Genomic DNA, 20,009 nt, shown 5'->3' on the forward strand with positions numbered 1-20,009 from the left:
CTTCAAGGTCAAAGGTTGAATCGCGCGCTGCACCTTGCGGCTTGCACCGCTCCATCGCGCCAGCCCACGGTCCAAACTCGATATATTCGCGCGCAATTCCCCACGCGAGAGCGTCTCTCTCAGGCCCCTTTGCTCTCCTATACCTTTCCTTATTATCGTTATCATCGAGATACTCTTATTAGTTTCCACTTACCTTGTTATTAGCGAGGAAGAGAAAAACCCTGAGATAGCAATATATATCTCGCAGCTCTTTATCGTTAAAACTCTGTCATTTCTGTGGTTACATTGGGACTATCGAGAAGATAATCTTATTGTCATTTTTATGCGCTTTATTCTTAGCGGGAAAATGGACGAATGTTTAAATTGCAAATGGATCTCGTATTTTTTTTTATTTCTTGAAATTTTATCGTTCGTGAGGTTGGAAAGACTATATTTTAATGCAAGAGTCAATACTGATTCTTCGTGGTGTTTTGCGTTATAAAAGTCCAGATTCTCGAAAAATAAAGTCTGTTTTTGGACGAGTTTATATTTTATCGAATCTCCACAAAACCAGGTGTAAAATCTGATTGTTTGCTTAATTTTCGTACGAGATTAAGTTGAGAAGTAGAGTTTACTTATCGAGTCTGGACTGGGGAGAAAATAAATGTTGAAGATTCGATGAGATTGTGTCTTTGGTCGAGAGTGTTTTCGTCGAGTTTGCATATATTGGATTATTGTGGACCCGTTGCTGACACGTTGGAGAAGAAAAGGGATTCTTGGATAGGTGAATGGACCATTAGGAGGAGAGCTTTGCCTTATAATCATTTATGTGCAGGGTGAAAGTTGAAATTTAATACAAGTACGTGATTCCCCGTAGTGCTCGGAGGGATATCGGTGTTCTTTTAGCAGAAAGTTGAAGAGCGAGGCTATAGACGAGCTTGATCTCTCATGGTGGAGGAGTAGAGTTTACTGGGAGGGTCAAACGGGTCGAACGAAACGGTCAATAAGGATCAATCCGTTTGTAACTGCAAAGGTTCGCCATCAGTCATTTCTGGCGAAAGATCTCGTCATAGCGGAAATTACAAGTAATAAGGAGGTTTTTACAGCGTGCCTGGTGAATTAGTCGATTGATTAGTCAGGTGCGCGAGGGTCGCATTCCTCGCTGATAAGGCAACGCGCTTGGTCCAAATAGGCAGGGCGCAGAGACACTTGTTTACAGTCTGTCACTCTCGAGGACAAAGCTATACCTCAACGATTATACTTCTTGTACAATGTACACACCTATCTCTCTAATGGCTCTTTCTTACACAGTACGCGCCGTTCTTCCTTTCCTTTGTGTTCCTCGTATTGGCAAGATTAGACGAAACACAACAGCAAACACAGACGTCATTCGTTACTGAGAAAATCTCTCGGAACAATCATACCAATTCACTTATCGAACCTGTTTCTTTACGGGTGCAAGGTCGTTGACGCGTCACAACCAATGATTCTCCGGAACCTATAGTATACGCGTGGTGCAATATAAACGAACTGTGGGAAAAATTTACTGTCATTGAACTTTTTACATAAAATTTATATACTACACTGTACCATGTAGACAACCAATCAATTTTAATTTATACAATGTAGCTAATTCACTATGAAAAATAGTTTTAAAATTACATCGTATTGCAGAGAACAATTTAATAATTGTAATTACTAGAAAATTGCTGCAAAATGAAAGATATAAATTTACACAGGCAATCGTGGCTAGTCTACAATGTATGTTGTAGAACTATGTATATATATATGTATATACATCAAGTGTGATACACACATGGTACTCTGGGAAATTCAATGATTCTGTCCCTGCTATAACTTAGTGTATAAATTTTGCCTACAAAGTGGAGAGTGATTTTAGGTGAAATGTTAATGAGGAATGAACTTGCCGATGAGTTTTGCGGAAGAAGAAATCTCTCGAATGTGTGGATTAATATACTGTATGAACTAAATCGATATAGAGGTGTGGAAAGGGGAGACTCGAATCTTTCTATATATATATATATATATATATATATATATATATATAAGGAAGACAAGATTACAGCTGCATCTCGCACTCTAAGTATTTATATATTACGCGTAGTATGCAGAGTTGGAAGGAGGAGGCGAGGCAGGAGGGGAGGGGAGGGGGGGGGATGGCTAGAGAACTAGACTCGGATAAACGCGACAAGTATCCTCGGCCATATACGTCGCAATTCGCTGCAATAAACGCCCTGTTAATCGGTGCTCTGGAATTCCTCTTCCATTCCATCTTCTCTTTTCGAACGTTCAACTTGGCAAAAGCTGAACGGAATAATTAACGTCGCGTCAGCCAACGTGTGTATAATGTGTTGCTCGATCGGAATTTTTCCCGGTTTATACCTCGTAGCTATATCCGCGGAACCGAAGGCAGGAAATTCGTTATTAGTCATGGAATTCTCGAGGATATATAATTGCGCCACATACGGCGCCGTGAGGATGAGCAATTTTTGATTCTCCACTCTGAAAATAGGAACCGCATCCTCCGCATCCGGCCGGAACGGAAAGTTTTATTGGGTGTTTTACGACACGCTCGATCAACGCCGCGCGCACGAGAGAGGAGCAACGAGAAATTCGTCGTTACAGTCGTTGAAAACAAGAACGAAGATAGAGGCAAATACGAGAATCCGTGGAATCTCGCTGGATGACAAAGTGAGTGGAAAAAAAGCTTGAACAAGAGTGAAGGATGTTGTAGGCGCGGATATATTCGTTCTTGCAGTAAATTTAGAAAGACCGCTACGAGCACGCCAATTTCTTCACTGCTCCAATTCATCCCGCACACGTACTCTATACATTCTCTATACTCTGTCTGTATGTACCACTGGCCATTATACTGGGAGGACGAGAAATGTTGAAATATTCCAAATCACCGCTCGGACCGAAATAAACTCTGCACCTTCGAGACAAGATAAAAGCGTTCGATCGTCAAACTGTTCGTACTCTTCTCTATAAGATTCTAATTTTTATTTTTTTTCTCAAATGCAATTAGTGGAAGTGAAAATTAGATGAATTTTAGATCGATTGGAGAACGCAGTGACAAGTTGCGCTGAGAACTTATTCATCGTATGAAAGAAAAGAATAAAAGTCGAAGACAGAGTGAAAAGATCGGGGTGCTGGTAATTGCTTCATAGGCATTGTTTGTTCATGGCCCAGTGAGTATGTTAAAACGTTCTTTGCTGGAGGTAATCCAGATGCTTTCACTCGAGCTCCTCCTCGTTTACGATCTACAGTTATTAAGTTAAACGATCTCCTATATATATATATATATATATATATAGCATGTATAAAGTATACCGCAGCACATATAGCACCGATTCGCGCGTTTTTACCGATCTCTCGGATTAAACGACCAATTTCAGTCGACTGGACGATTTCTAAATCCAATCTCGCCTGCTATATTATACGCACTTAACACATACTATATAGGAGCTTCGACTTTTCCAGCACCGAATCAGGCTAACGCGTTCCCGCGAGACTCTTTCAACGATAAATTCAATAAGATGGAACGCCCTCCTCAGGATCAACCAGTTGCACGCCTAATTCTAAATTCAATCTTTTCATCGGACGTCATCGTTATCTCTATGAGCCATAAATATATAGTAATACAGCGTGCGAGCTCGCCGAGGTTTTCACCGGGAGTCTGAGAACAATTTTCGGAAGAAAGTTCGATCACAGGCTTGATTTATAATTATCGATCGACGTTTTTTCCGATCTCCGATTGGACTGAATTTTTGCCTCGCGCGGCTCAACGACCGCACTGCGAGAGTCGAAAAAGGCACGCTGCCTTCGGATTTTTGCCAAGATGCTCGGCCAAGGAGGCGCTTTCGACCGTTCGCATTCTCAAATGTCTGCTTGGCAGGCCGTACACTTCGGGAAATTGATTCGTCGACCTTTCGGCTAACTTCGCTTCGTACTTGTATCCCGTAATAGCGCACGATAATATCCAAAGGATATCCTATAGGTATATCTGCAGGACGTGTTGCTGATGTTCCAACGATTTATATTTCTCGATATTACTATATGTATTCCGTATAATTCAATATTAAACACGGTAAGCGATACTAATCGAGAAATAATTGTTTATAATAAACTATGCAAAAAAAAAAACGATATAATAAATGCTATACACATTTTTGTTATATATGACAATACAGTAAATATTATAAAAAAATAACAGGAAGTCTGTAATAGACGTTGAAGAAATAACATCCTATATCAATGAAATTTCAAAATCGAATCATTCGTCCATTTCCTCCATATAATATACACAGTCTTACATGACATGCATGTGTATAGGAGACCAAACATTATTAAGCCTCCGTTATTTTCAGCAGAATCATCTCGAAGATCCAAATGGTACCGTTCGAGGTGATCCAGTAGAATGCGAATTGAATTGTCTCTCAAGCATCTCCCCTTGCTTCTCATTTCAGCTAGTTTGGCACACACGCATGCACGCTTTGTCCGGCGAACATGCAGCCCCTCTCTTAGTCCCTGCACTCGCCTCGAGCCACGCGATTAAAATATCAAGCGAACCACTCTTGCGCGTAATTCGAAACTTTTTGGTTCACGGATATCCGACGGAGATTTCAATCAACCTCGGCGCCTGTTACGCACGAATTACCAGCTTTTTCTCTCACCAGTACGCATTTCATGGCAGAGTGCAGACTGTTTGACGCCCGTATCGGCGATAATGCGATTTCGCGCGATTCGATCTCACTCGGTTAGCTTCAGTCGAAAAGCTGCTAATTTTTCGCTTTCGAGGTAACGGAAGGTGAGGAAACGAAGAAAACAATTTCATATATATATTGTTCTCTCTCTCTCTCTCTCTCTCTGTCCTGCAATCTCTCGGTGGTTACTACCCCGCGGCGTGATCAAACGATTTCCGCGTATTGTCTCGCGTGAGCGACCACAACTGCTAAATGCGACTGCCCCCGATGAAAAACTCTCCTCCTCTATACATACATGCTTTATTATAGGATCTATCACGATTATATTGTTAACTCCAGCGCACAAACACCACGACGATCCAGATTAAATCTCAATCGCCGCTCGAAAATAACCCCGTTTCTAATATCGCTTCAACTTTTTACTACAAAGCATAATTGGTGCACGAGTACTCGAAGAATTCACCTGCAACTTTTACCAATCGAGTGGTGCACGCTCGAAAAAATAAAACTTGCTGCCTGAATTATTCCGAAAGCAAATTATTTATATGCTTCGATGAATTTCTTGCGTTGTTTTGACAAATTACCTCGTGTTTGTAAAAATATCAATCCCAACCATAAATTACAAGAAATTTATATATGTAGTTTCTATTATTAAACCGAGCTATCAATACAATTATGCATTACGATGCAAATAGTTGAATGTCGAAAAAAACATGAATGAAAAACCGAAATTCTCAAAGCTCTCGTGAGTTTCCCAAGGGCGTCCTCCAGTTATTCCAGGCTAAAATTCGACTTGGCGAGAGTGAAAAAAAAGATGGAGAACATACCAAACACGCGACAGAGGTAATTAGTTGTATTTGACCGTTCCAATCGGATAGCCGAGAAGACGCGAGTGTCGAGGTCGTCTGTTTAGTAACGGTCGGTCTATTTGTAAATAGAACATTCTCGGGCAAGATAAATATCGTATCTTACTGCGTAGTAAAGTTGGGAGAGAAAGAAAAAAAAAAAAAAAACACATGGAGAAGAAGAGCATGGAAGAAACGGATCGACGAGGTGTTCTTTTTGTCTTTTCTCGTTATTTGTATACACGGCGAAGATCCGTATCGTTCCTCGGTGATCTATTGGGGTTTATCCGCGCTGGTAAACAGCGTGTTTTCTATTTGGCTAATCGGTTCAGCGTTTGTCCATATAGCACTTAAATGTACATATACATGCATATATACACATAGGTTTTCTAGTTGTCTACAAGCTGACAATGAGGACCGACGTATTTGCCGGAACGGTGAAGCAGGTACCTCTCGTGTCCGATTTAATTACTTTCACCGAGCTCCTACGGTTATATAGTTAATTAATGCTTGTCTTTTGGAGCGGCAGCCGCGCCTTGCTCGAGCGAACTTCCTTCGTTATCGACGACGACGACGCGTAGACCGTTAAGGGACCGTTAAGAGAAAACACTAGGTTCTCCCTTTTATACATATAACCTTGCGCCATAACCAAAACGAAATTCACCATCCCCTCGATGCTCGCCAAGCCAGATACCAAGATTTATTTTAGCAAACGCTCCCGTGTACACCTCTTTTCTCTTCTTACTCTCTTCCAACTACCTGCATCTCCTCCCCTTCCCTCCCCCTTCTCTTTCTCCCTCGCTCTCTCATATGTATCGCTTTACCACAGTCCACATGCCCCCGCCTAACGGTACGAGTGTGTCCTCAGAGCATTTGCGTACTCCCAGCGACTAACGGAGTTAATTAAAATCGTTAAAGATGTTTTTGCACTCTCCCCATAAGGATCCCATGACTTCCTCGATAGTCCACCTTTAAACCTCGACGATAGACGATTTTTCCCCGCTAATTCGACCCATTACTCATCTTTACGAACTACTGAGTTTTTTCTTCGAGTTCGGCTGATATGTGGGAATCCATGAAAATTTATACAGTTTTCTCTTGTTTTCCATAAGAGATACTCAGGTTTTCCCTTTAACTCAACTTTATTAACAGAAATAAGCGAGAGGATTTTTTGTGGCAATTGGATAAAATCAATATTTACATTGCCCAGCTCTTTGTTCAGTTTTACGCGCTACACTTGGATCGCTAGGAAAATTGCTAAAGCTTTTTCCCGTAAGAAACCCAAGGACTTTTCTCTATATTCGACCTTTTCAAATTGGCACGATAATACTGGAGCATTTTTCGTTGTAATTGGATCGACCAATGTTTACATTGCAGAGTTTGTTGTTGAAGCGTACGCTATATGCGAGCCTCCACCAATATTCCGAGCATTATCCACGATATCTAAGTCTATTTCCAGGTGACTCTACGCTGGAAATAGCAATTCTGCGTATTATCGTACAGAAGTCAGGCAGCCGTTGACGCGTCCCGATCAAACAAATAGCCGGATAAATTCGGACTCGACAATTATAATATGACCAAACGGTTTCTATATCGAGAGCGAGGTGGCTGCGTCGACAACAGATTTATCCTCGCGGAATATTGTTCGAAAGCTTATATACTTTAGCGCGCGGCATAATAACGGAACGGTGTGCATCCTCTTGCCAATTCCTTCCGTCGAATTTCGCACTTTCACTCTTCGAAAACTGCCGGCCAAACTCTACGGCATTGCGCAACGGACAGATTTTTAACCACGCAGATATACCTACGGGATCCACAAAGATTGATGAGACGCGCTCTCTTCTTGTCATTTCGGTGTACAATAACAAGTTCGCTATATTCATTCCTACAGAGTCCGACAAGTTTCTATCATTCGCTCTGGGTAAATCCCGCCTTTTATGGCTCTGTACCGCAATATGGTGTACATTACGATAATACAGCATTTAGCATCGAACTCTCGTCACGCTACAACCTTATTCCACACACACTCTTCCTTTCTTTCTCGCATCCAGAGAGCAGCGAAAGTGTCCCGTTCGAATTCCGAAAACCTCGCGCCACACTAAAAAATTGCTTCCTATTTTTACTAACCGGCGCGCCGCAAGAATGTTCGGATATACTCGAGGAAGAAAATAGGAAGGGACCTATATATTCGTTCGGAGAGTTTTCATTCGGGCTTTGCTGGATTCTAATGGGGCTTTTGCACTTTATTTTTTGAAGATAAAGAGTTTTGGTGGTAACGTATACATTGTACATAGTCGAGGGCTGAGGAACGCGTCAATTTGCATATATCGAGGCGATCCGCGATAAGATCAAAGTGGATACGCTGATGCGTAATCTTATAGATCATCGACGAACACCATCGAGTTCCATTAGCCGTAATCTCGTTTAACCTCGTCTTTCGTCACTTCCCCTCCACCCGTTTCGTCACTATATCCTCGTGTTTTCCGAATGAATCGCGTCGCTTCGACCAATCATTATAATTACCCGTCTATATAGATGCGCCATTTAGCATCGTCGTACATTATACATATTATATCATTAGAGGCACAAACGGTGCAATTTTCACGTCGACATTGCTTTCTTGAATCGGGAAGCGTGTTGAAGAAGCATGGCTCCGTTCGATTTAATCGAGGAATTGAATAATCGCTGTAAGTTTGTTTGCTACCTCGAGACCATTACTCAGGAAAGTATGTCCTTGAACGCTTCCTTGAAGGACCTGGTTACGGAACGGAATGGCTTTTTAGTGGCTGCAGTTAAGCGCCAGCTTTCGTTATCGGACATCGGTTCTTGGGTGCACCGGCCTCGTCGCACCTTCAATCCCCCACCCAACTACCCAATCTCTACCGTAAACACTCTCCTCCATGCTTTCGTTCTTTCAACAAACTTTATCAGGTTTTATTCGCGGGAACTAGAGTAGCGATACGCCAGTTATGCAACTATATATACGTGCGAATCGCGATAGAACCGGCTCGTTTATTACAGCGAACCATCCGTGTTGCGAGGAATCGGGGGAGGGGGTAAAATCACCGCGAATCGAACTCGGCATTTCTCAAAGCAACCAATGCGAAATCTTCGTGACCTCGGGGATGTCGCTACGACGATGAAGCTCTCGACTTTTCGATAGTTTTTTAGACGGCAATTGACGCAAGGTTGAAAATTGTTGCGTCTTATAATTGCTTTAATTACGGAAGAAAGCGCGATTTCAACGACTCACGCGCTAATTAGCCTCGCGTTGGGTAATTGTGACTTATCGGGCCCTTTGACGCGGCGTGTCGTTGCTCGTTGCCAGGTGTCGATTGGTTCAACGCTGTTATTTTCCTCGTAAACAAGACAGCTCGCAAATGTGATTGGTTGGCTTGACACCGATAAGCTGGAATTGCATAGTTCGCCAACTCGCAGTAACGACCTGTAGTATACAGGGTGTTTCAGAAATTTTTCTCTTCTTCACGGATTAATGTTACAGAGGCTCGGTAGAACAAGGCATTTTTTGCCATTTTTAGATACAGGCCTTAATTTTCAAATTATAGGAGATTGAAATTTGTCCAATCACAGGGCTGGATTTTCGCGCCAAGCGCTGGTCGTCTTAATTATAAGCTATACAGTCTAATAAGGTAATATTTACTTTCTATACGTCACTCTGTCAATCTTTCACCACTTTTATTCGATATCCTCATAACTGAGTTGTTACGCCCTGTACATAATTTTTCAATCACGTTGAACGTATTTCTTTCGTCTCGCTCATGCATGTCACGAAATATCATTAATATAAATAATTATACGGCGGGGAAATAACTCTCGAGTTTTTAATTTAACGTTATAATACCACTCATTTACCCTTCAAGTTTGCGTACCAATAATGTAACACCCTGTATAAAAGGGGGTAGGCTGGAAGATCGCAGGGCCAGTAAACGTAAAGGGGCTCGTAAATCTTGAGTAGCGCGTGCCTGCTCCGTCTCTCTCTCTCTCTCTCTCTCTCTCTCTTTCTTCAGTGCGAGAGACTTCCGTAGGCGTCGCGAAGGCACCTACAGCTACAAGCGCGCTGACTTTATATTCGCCGAGCTGGAATTTTCTTATTTACGAGGCGTACGACCAAAACTGGCCGCGTTCAACCTTTTTCCCTCGTAACGCGTATAAATATCGATATTCTTACCGGCGTAATATTATCACACCCGGCCTATTCGAATGCTGGTGCGAGTTTATACCAACCGGAAAAACAACAATCGAACGAAAGAGTTTACACGAGTTTTTCAATAATATTTAGGATCGACTTGTTGTGTTACGGGCGACGCGGCCAGCGGCGTTCTGGCGTTCAGCGAATTGGTCGGGGAGACGGATAGAAGCGGCCCGAGAAGAAACTCTCTAGGTCTTCTCTCTCGTTGCAATGTTTGTGTTTAGTTTAGTGGAATGTCGCCGCAATGTGAGAGAGATTCGACCGATTCTCACGCTATTGTTGTAATAGAATCGCCTCCTTCTCAATTTGTCTTCCAACGCTGGAAACATCGCGCTCGTCATGGATCTCGAAAGCAGAAAGCTCTCTTGGGAGAACTTATATTCCATCACTATATATGTATATATATATATACTATATACGTGGCGTGGCAAATGATGTGAGAAGCAGCAGGGCGGGGCTGCGGTATAAATAATAGGAGAAACGGATAATAGATTCTGCAGACTTCACCGTGATAGACGTTTATTCGAGCGAAACGCGAAAAATCCACGAGAAAATTAATTAACTCATGCAAATGTCAAGTTTAAACAATGGAAACATCTGGCAGGAACGGCCTCTCTTAATTAGCGATGATTAATCATGCAATAAGCCTTTCCTTGCTCTCCCATATTTTCGCCGAATATTTTATATTCCAATGTGGAAGGAGGAGAGCGAGAGGATTCGCTTGGAACGGAAGAAAGGAGTCTTATTGCTTGTGTGGTCCATCGTGCACGAAGGATAATCGCGAAGGATTTTCAGCTTTTTAGCGGCCAACGGAGCAACTCGTTAGGCCTGGCCGAGATCGCATTAAGCTCGTTGAAGCACGACGACCGAATGAATCGGTTCTTGCTAGTCTCTCTTGCTCGCCGTCTCGCTATTCTCTCTACCACCATGCACAAACGACCACGCGCGGAGGGAGTCAGTCGCGCCTCATAATTTACACTTTCTCAACTTGCTGCACAGAATCGATGCTCGACTAGCAACTGAATGATATATATATATATATACACATTAGCAAACCCCACCTGATCAATTGTTCTTCTCGTTCCAGAGGATTCGTCTAATTAACAAACTGTCACTGCGGGTCCGTGAAAATCATTCCGGCCTCTGACGTTAATTTTATATAAGGGGGAGGTTGACGAGAAAATGAAGAATTGTCCAATCGATGAAAACAGCTGGAGCATTGTAACAGTGTTGAGTCGAATTCTTTCTCAGAGGGAATGATTAGAAAATCCGTGAATGGCAGGATAGGCACAAGCTCTTCTATATATATATATATATATATATATATGAAGCGGTGGTACTAATAAGCAAACGGTTTGCGCGCGAAAGCACTGTTGAGAGCAGACTCGGATCTATGGGACATTGATTAATGCTGCGTCAGAGTCGACGACGCTGCGGGTCACCACGCCGCCATTAGTCTTGCCTCTCATCTCCATTATAATGTCACGGGGCTAATCCAGAGAGAGAAAGAGAGAGAGAGAGGCACTCGAACATTTTACTTTATACATTCTTTTTAGTCGCGCGAGAAAAAGCTCTCCCTTTCATCTCGCGGTGGAGCTCGCTCGCTCGCTCGCTCGCGCGAGCTATCGTGACACTCGACTTTCGATTCTGTCACGTACCATCTAGATTCCCGCCACGTTCCTGAGACGTTACGGAACATCCCCCCGAACTCGCACTCGCGAGGTTAAACCATTGGAAATCGCAACCTTGCGTTAGCCACGCACCAGTCTTGTAGTAATTCAATTTCACGCTTTCCTGCCTCTCTCGCAAATCGCAATCCTCTCTCCTTCGCTCGTTCCCATTCTCATTCTCATTCTCATTGAGAATCGATCATACTCCAATGCGACCTATGATGAATACCGCGAGGACTTTATTCCAGCAAGCTTCCTACGGTACGATTTCTATCGGGACCCTTTACGTAACGGCCAATTACACTAGGATTTATGTATGTATACACGCTGTAACCTGTATCGACTGACGCGAGGCTTCGCCACAGGCTCTCATATACAATTATATTATATTCATATTTCAAGCATTCGAAAAACTTAACGTGCCACTTATAAATGGGATTAAAAGATTTCGGGAACCGTTTTGAAAGTGCTGCTCGTTAGTTTAGCTCGCACACACTGGCAAAACTCAATATTTAATCAGCAACGGCGCCAACATGAATTTACCTTTCACGGTTTTGAGTACCGTCCATAATTTCTGGACTCTCTATATTATTCGTACGTGTTTATACAGGGAGTATCATAATTTTCGTACACATTTCCCTTAAACCTACAATGACTAGAGAGTATAAGCTATGCGGTAGAAAATTATTGGATCCAATAAGGGTGCCTTTGATCATACAATTGGGGACAACTAGATTTACCAACGTTGCTATATTTAAAGATAAACGATCGATATGGTGGAATTGAGTAAAACTATGTGCATTTTTTTCGTCCCTTTCGTGTGCTCCTAACTCCAACAGTCAGTTTAATAAAATACACGAATTTTGATACATCTTGCATTCGCATGGTATAAAAATATTATTCGTTCCGAAAACAGTAGAATCGACCTGCAGCGAATTTCTTCTCTCCGAGTCTCCGATGACTCGCAAAACTTATCGCTACTCGTAAATCCTTTGGCTCGAAACAAGCTTCTTCCGAGCATCGTAATTTGTGCTTTGTGTCCTATACTCGAAAAGGCGCCATGGGATGTTCAATATTTGCGAAGAAGCCTCGCTCCGTGACCTTGAATAGAAAAACACATTGCGACTCGACCCGGCCGAGGTGTCTTCGCGACGACCAAGACCAAGTACGCGGATGTCGTGGAAGAAGCAAAACTCGATCCCTTTATTTGCAAATGGCATACTTATATATTTCTTTAAGTAAAACGCGCTGTGTTCCTTCTTTCCTTCCCTCCTTCGCTGCTTCTTACAGTTCCATTTAATAAAGCATGAGCTGTAAACAAAAACAGATGTGAATGCGAGAAACATTGGCAATTAAATTCTGTGCTAAATGGTAGAAGAACCAATCCGATTTAGATGACTTGGGATAAGTATTATAAGTACGCATGTAAATAGTGGTAGAGCTCCTGCCGGTAACTCGAATCGAGCGTCCCTTTTATGAAACTGGCAAACTGCCATCGTGCAAACTCCCACGTATCGTATTAAAACTTTAAGAGGGATAGCTTGCTTTAACTTGCTTGAAAATTGTTACACGAACACCTATATGGAGTAATTAACTTTCATTGAAAAAATTTCCATTTGGAAAGATCGTTAAAATTATAATACATAAATTCTAGCATTTTATAATTGGCTTAGCATCTTCTTTCGAAGATTAATATCAGTATAAATCATTATTAAAGTTCTATTTCGCCATTTCCGGTGTTATTGTGTATTTTCTTTACTCGAATAATGTTCGACATTTTGTATTATTTATATTCTATATGATTGGTGAGGCTATTGCTTGGTAAGTGAAGGAGTGCCCAATTAGTAATATGAGAAAGAAAAATTCATAACTATTTCTTCACTGCATTGGTTATAAATTTTAATATAAATTTTATGAGAAAAAGAATACTTTGTTTTTGTTGTATTGCAGCAACGCCTAATCAGATCTGGTGTGAAATTTGGCAACTAATATCCGTACCACGTGCTACGCATGGCGGGAAGCCATTTAACCTCTAAATGCATCGTCAGAGGGAATCGGGATCGTCAGCAGTTTATTGGAGGTTAAATCGATGGTGTCAATACGATCCAGAGGTAAAAGAAGGAAAAGTTAGGTTTGTCGGGAAGTGACGGTAGACAGTAAATAGTGCGCTGAAGGTATACTTACGGTTAGAGCGTGATTTGGCATGGAACGTGACTGAAGACTCGGCCTTCCGATTCTCTAGTGGTACTCGAGTCGAGGAAGGGACCGAGGACGAACGAACAGGAGCGGGAGCTAATGAAAACAGCGCGAGTACCGAGAAATTCGGTTAATCCTGCTGAAGAAATATTGAGCGCCGATTCCTGGGAAGCGCGTGTAAACACAGCGACGGGAAGAGTAAAATGTTGGCAAACTCGAGGAATACACACACGCTGTGAGCAATTCATAGATTTTACACGCAGGGCCAGCTCAACGACGGTAAATATACCCGGCCAGAGCATGAAAACACGGAAGCAAAAAATTCTCCAATTTTCCTCACGATTTTGATCGATTGGAATGTCAACCCTGGGAGAAAGGACGTCACCATCCTATACGCATGAGCAGATTTCAATGTCTCTCATAGATTAAAAAGCTTGGTAAATAAATTGGGCAAATAACTTGCCTATTGCGCCAAACACCAAACACCAGTCACCGATGTCTTGATACCCACGAAGATGGGATCTACGAAAGGCGAAAAAAACGAAGCAAAAAATTCGAGAATTGGCCTCGTGGAAAAATTGGAAGCGTCGGCTATAAGAGGAGACACCTGTTGCTATTGGCGAAGACGCGCAGGCGCAGCTTTCAATTTCATTTCCGCTGACGCTGTTTCCGCGACGAGTGGCCAGTGTCAACAATATTCGTTTAATGCGTTTCTCAGATTATTTGCCCATTAGCTCGAGTACCCAATCCGTTATTGATTCACTGATTTATGTCAGCGATTGTACTTTTAATTTCGACATTGGGCTTTTAATGCCATAGCTATAGATAGCTACCACCAAAGACGCTATGAGTTTTACTTGGCATACCTATGACTAATCTTTTTCCGGGGCTTTTTCCGGCGCGATGCGTCCTAATGTGGCGTTGGGGTCAGCGGGGTAAAAAGAGGGAAGAGGAAAGCAGCCTTAGTGAAAGAGAGATAAGTTATACACCGGTTGCACGATTCACGGCATCCAACGGCGCGAGGGACCCTTGGCGATCCCTCCATTAATTCTCCAAAGCTGGTACTTAGAAGCGAGTACAAATACTTTCCTCCAATCATTCGCGCAGATCCCCGAGTGGTTTGTCCATTAAACGCGCCTTTAAAGCCTCGTGGTGTCCGGCTTTACACGATAGTATCGTCGATCAGTGACATATCACGCGAGTAGTCGCTTGTGGTCGGTTGCTACACACGTAAAATGCTACGTGCAAGTTCACAATGGCCTATCTGAGAATTAATCTTCGAGATAGAGCGCCCTTTTCGATATACGCGAATCCCCATTGGAAGGGGGGGGGGGGGGGGGGGAACAACGAAAAACTTGACCAGACGGAATAGAATGGATGAGAGATGTAAGCTGCAACTTGTTCCTTCTCCCCTTGCACCCTCCTACCTTACCTCATCAAAGGCTTTCGCGCAGTCGCGGGAGAACGTCCAATTGAATCGTTGTGATTCTTGGGTCGCGCTCCATCGCAAAAAAGGCCAGCGCTTCGCGCGTCACTCGTGTTTGCCGGAATTCCTGTTAATTGCCGGTAAACACGAGGAGAGACGCTATGCGAGAAATTCCCTAACGCCGCTGCCGACGGCACGCTTCCAAGCAAAAACCTAACCTCACTTTCAGCTTTTATCGCGGACGCTAATCCTTGGGAATATAATGTATTTCCGAGAGCTGCTTTGATATCGCTTTCCGTCACGTTAACGATCGGACGTGATTGTATTTCAGACGTTCGAAATTGATCCATAGGAAATATGGGACTCGTAACGGTCTCCTTTCCCCGGAAACGCTTATGCGTATGCGCGTTGTAGGTAGGTGGCGCTGCAGGACGCTTCGATTGCGACTTCGCGAGTGTGGCTTGCTCTTTGTAATCCATCGAGAGGGACGTGAACGCTTTTGTAAGTAATATTGAGGAGATAGAGATCGAGAACTGGACAATCTAGAAAAATGCAGGAGTAGTTTGCTCTTTTGTAATCGTTTTGGAAGGAGTGACATAGAGAGAGAGGTATGTGACAAATAAATGGATAGGTATTCTGAAGTCGATAGAGATGTGGGAACTAGAGAATCGGAGATGACTCGCCAAATGAAGTTTGCTCCTCTGTCACCTATCGAGAGAGAACGTAAATACACAAGTAAAGAGAGAAGTATGAGGTAACACAGAGATCGAGTGATAGCCAAGTGAGATATATACTACGAGTAGCTTGCAGTTTTGTAATACATCGGAAAGTAAATTGCGTAAAGGTAAAGGCACGTTAGTATTGAAAATGGAAAAGCGAAGAATCCGAAGCGACGAAGATCACCGAGTGCAAAATAGCGGCGTTGCCTGCCTTTTGGTGCCAGTTTGTGCGTGGTCGATGCTCAATTATAACGGCTCACGCGAAAATGCAGTTTAAATTGCAGGTTAGCATCACTCTGAGCCGACCGCGCGAGAAGTCGATTTGCCCAAGTTTTTCGGGCCCGCGAGTTTCGCTCTTGAAATGATCCGATCAAACAGCGGGCTCATCCGATGCCCACCACGACCCACTAATATCGGGTAGAATTACCCGTTATCCTCTTCCTCCGCTGACCCGATCAGCCACATTCGGAAAGAAGAATACGCTATTACGTGCCGACGCGACGGCTTATGAATCTGAAATGTCACCCAGCGTAACCTTAATGGAACGCGATGTTGTCCCCGTGTGTTCCTTCGGAAACTCGTAACAATTCTTTGTAGCTGAGATTACAAATCCCCCCCCTCCCCCCCCTACTTCATTTTTACGCTCTCCCGGTCCGGCACTGTGTTGTGTTTATTATACATATACTGCGTTCGTCGAAATACTTGTATACAAACACAGCGATTCCGGTTTAACGTTCAAGGATTTCCCGCCATAAAACAATTTTCTTTTGTTCCTATTATTGGCTCCGTGCACACCTATACGGTGATATTGAAAGGGAAATGTGTAACTGTATACGTATACGAAATATTTCCGTAAAAAATTACAAAATTTACCGGTAGGTAGCGCTGATAATATGCATATGCACTACTACACATTCTCACCTCAATGTTAGTGTATAGGTGTGCACGGAGCCAGTACAGGGCGCACATACGTATACCACGAGTTTGGCTATAAGTCATTTCACGTCGAAACCTTGATTATGATCTCCATTGTAAAGTCGTGAGCATTGTTCAGCAGCCACCTGTAGCAACGCCAATGATCCCTCCTCCCTATGGCTAGCTCCCCCCTTCTCCATCTCTCTCTCTCTCTCTTTCATTAATAGCACGTTTCCCATTATTTCGCCTACGGTCTTACTACTTTTACTTCATCGGCCAAAAAAAAAGAAAAATAAACGAATACACAGTATATTTTTTATTACATAGACAGAAGCCCCGTTTATATATATATATACACAACATTGGTCATTTTCCTACAAATTATTCGTACAGTGAATGAATGTATTAAATAGTTAAAATTAAACTAAATTAATTAATTAATTAATATTATCAGTTGTTTTAGTAATGTTATTGAGTTAACATTATCATAGTTGATTATTACTTATTACAGTAGTGTTTCTCATAGAATAAGCAACAAATAGACGAGTAAACAACTAGCAGATAGCCTCAAGGCGAAACACGACGGAAGCTCAGGTAGAGCTGTAGTGAGACACACCAAGCTATAAGACTAAAACCTAAAATTAAAATTACAAGTTAGCTACGGTAATACGCTATTAGAGAGCAAAGCTATCCCGAATGATCGTTTTCTAGATAATTGAAAACACGTGAGACTCGAAGCGCAAAAAAAATTACTCTGACGAATAATTCCAATGACAACAGCATCAAGTGACTTAAAGACATCTTTTAGGCAAATTTTTGTCAATTGAATGACTAAAAGATGTCTATAAGACAACTTTTAGTGAAGTGTGCTGTATGGGAATTCAGTTCCAGAAGAGTACCTCAGTACAGATACAGGATTGCCTGTTTCGGTTGTACAAGATAGGAACTAGCAGCATTATACATACTAGAAAAGATTTCCTTTATCTTTCTATTATACTTTACAACATGGTCAATGAACTTGATACATTTGGAGCACTATAATAGACTCGTGCCAAAAATCTCTTACAAAGAAACATCTTCTATTGATTGACCAGAGCACAAGTAGACGAGTAAGTAGGCGAATCAGACAAACCTCCTAAACACAAGCACAATAATTTAAAAAACAAACAAATAACTTGTTTCAAGGGTTGATTTAAGACGCACTTATAGACAAAAAATTTCCGTATGGAGGTTAACAATCTCGAGCACTTGCTTGTCATATTCAAATAACTTTCGAAAATATCCGTCTCGATGGTTAGTAGTAATAACAGCGTCTGGTATAACGATGGAAAAGTTTGATAAAGTTGTTGACCTCCAGTTCTGACTTCTCCTAATCCTTTAAAATATAGATCAAGTGGTTCTAGGATGTTGAACGACCGATTCTTAAACGTAATTCCAAGTTGTTGCTTTTCTCCAGAGTGTTTTTTATATATTCAAGTTGAGCTCGATACTTCTAAGCCACAGCAATCCGGTTGCGTGATACGAAAACGCTTCGGGACATATAATGTCTTACTGAGCTGGACATCATCTCTCTTGAGTTACCGGTGTACTCCGCTTGGACTGTTGGAATTAGCCCTGCGCAATTTGGTGTAACCCCTGCTTTCTCCTTCTCGAGGATAGTGTTATTCCATGGTTACAAAAATTACTCATTCTTACATACCTATAGGGTCATCTGGAATTGAAGTAGAGTTTATGTTTGTCGATGAAAGAGCATATCAGGTGCGGCTAAATTACGCATTGTGCCTGAGATCTTACACGGTTAATGTATAATCAGTACAATAAATCTCAGTAAACTCCACTTCACCTTATTAATTATACAACACGTTTTATTCGAATCGTAGACGCAGCTTTTTCAAACAAAATTTTACAACTTCCCTTTCATCCTTTAACTTACATGAAAGAGGGATACAGAGAAAGAATTAAAACTAGCAGATTTGTACAAAAGTGATAAAAGGAAGAAAAGAAAAGCGGTCATTTTTCAGTTTACTCAAAACGACGATCATGTAAGAGACGTGAAACTTTTCGCACTCTTGTGCAAGATGCTGGAATAATAATAGCATCGTAAAAAGTGTCTCTTTAAAAGCGCGCGTGTCACTTAAGAAACGAGACTTACAAATTATCGCAATGCTTTAACGACGGGCCAAACATAATTACGAGATAAATACAAGGGAGAAGGGGAGGTGTCAAAGTTCCGGAAAGAGTACGCGAGGCGCGTGTATATATTTATACACGTGTATATATAGTACACACGGCTTAAGGATGAAAGTAGATCTCTCGGTTTGGGGTTACGTAAAGGTGGCTGGTTTTCGTTATTGTTGAGACAGTGCGTCCTTTGCGACGTGGCGGGGAAGGATGGAAAGACCTGGCGAGTCCGTGGCAAAGAAGGAGGGGGGGGGGGAGGGAGTTGGCGACAAGATGATTTGACGTTGTAGGAGGCCAAGCGAGACAACGAGAGAGGGATCGCGGAGGTGGAATGGGAAATATTGGTGGGTCGTGCGCGACCGGGGCGACCGTCGACCGACGACGTTCCTAGAGCAAAGCCAGTGTACCTGTGTAACCATAAATTATCGCAATGCGGAAGCCTCGAAGCGCGAGTCTCTTCGGAAAGTCCCACGAGAAATAAGGTCGTTAATCATCTCGAATTCGAGACATTGTGATCGGTGCAATGTTGTCGCTTGCTTTCCCGTTTGCCGATCATCCGCCAACTGCAAACTCGCGCACAAATTCCTACCTCCCTCCCACCTGATTCTCTTCCTCGCTCTTTTCTCATCCAGCAGCTCTTATTGCTGCCGATACTTGCGTTTCACCTCTTCAGCATTCCTTTATTTTCATTTTCCTTTTCCTCACGATTCCTTCCATTGCACAATTTTCTTACGTCATTCTGCAACGTCGACCATATAGATTTCTTGCAATTTTTACATTTTCTACATTTTTTCTTTCAGCTTCAATCTAAACGAGGAACAAACATCGAGGTTGTGGTCGTTGCAAGCACCTGGCTCAAAATTTGCTAAGAATCTCTATAAGCTCCTGACGAGGAGATGTCCGGATTATACACCCTAGCAACCATTGTAATCGCTTCAAGAGAAAACGACAGACTGTGCTCAGTTCTGCGAGCCACCAGTTAATATCCGGTCTAGGTGTTGTACGAAAATTATAATAAAACAATAATATTTTCTGCAGTATGTTAATTTTTAATACCCTCCACGTGTCACTCTTTAGCGCTATTGAGAAATCGCACCGAAGCGCGCTTAGATTCAGCACCAAGTGCTATTGTATCCCTCCA

This window comes from Prorops nasuta, unplaced genomic scaffold (genome assembly GCF_024137725.1).
Source record: "Prorops nasuta isolate Cenicafe-Biocafe unplaced genomic scaffold, Cenicafe_Pnas_1.2 PNAS00004, whole genome shotgun sequence".
Taxonomy (NCBI): Eukaryota; Metazoa; Arthropoda; class Insecta; order Hymenoptera; family Bethylidae; genus Prorops; species Prorops nasuta.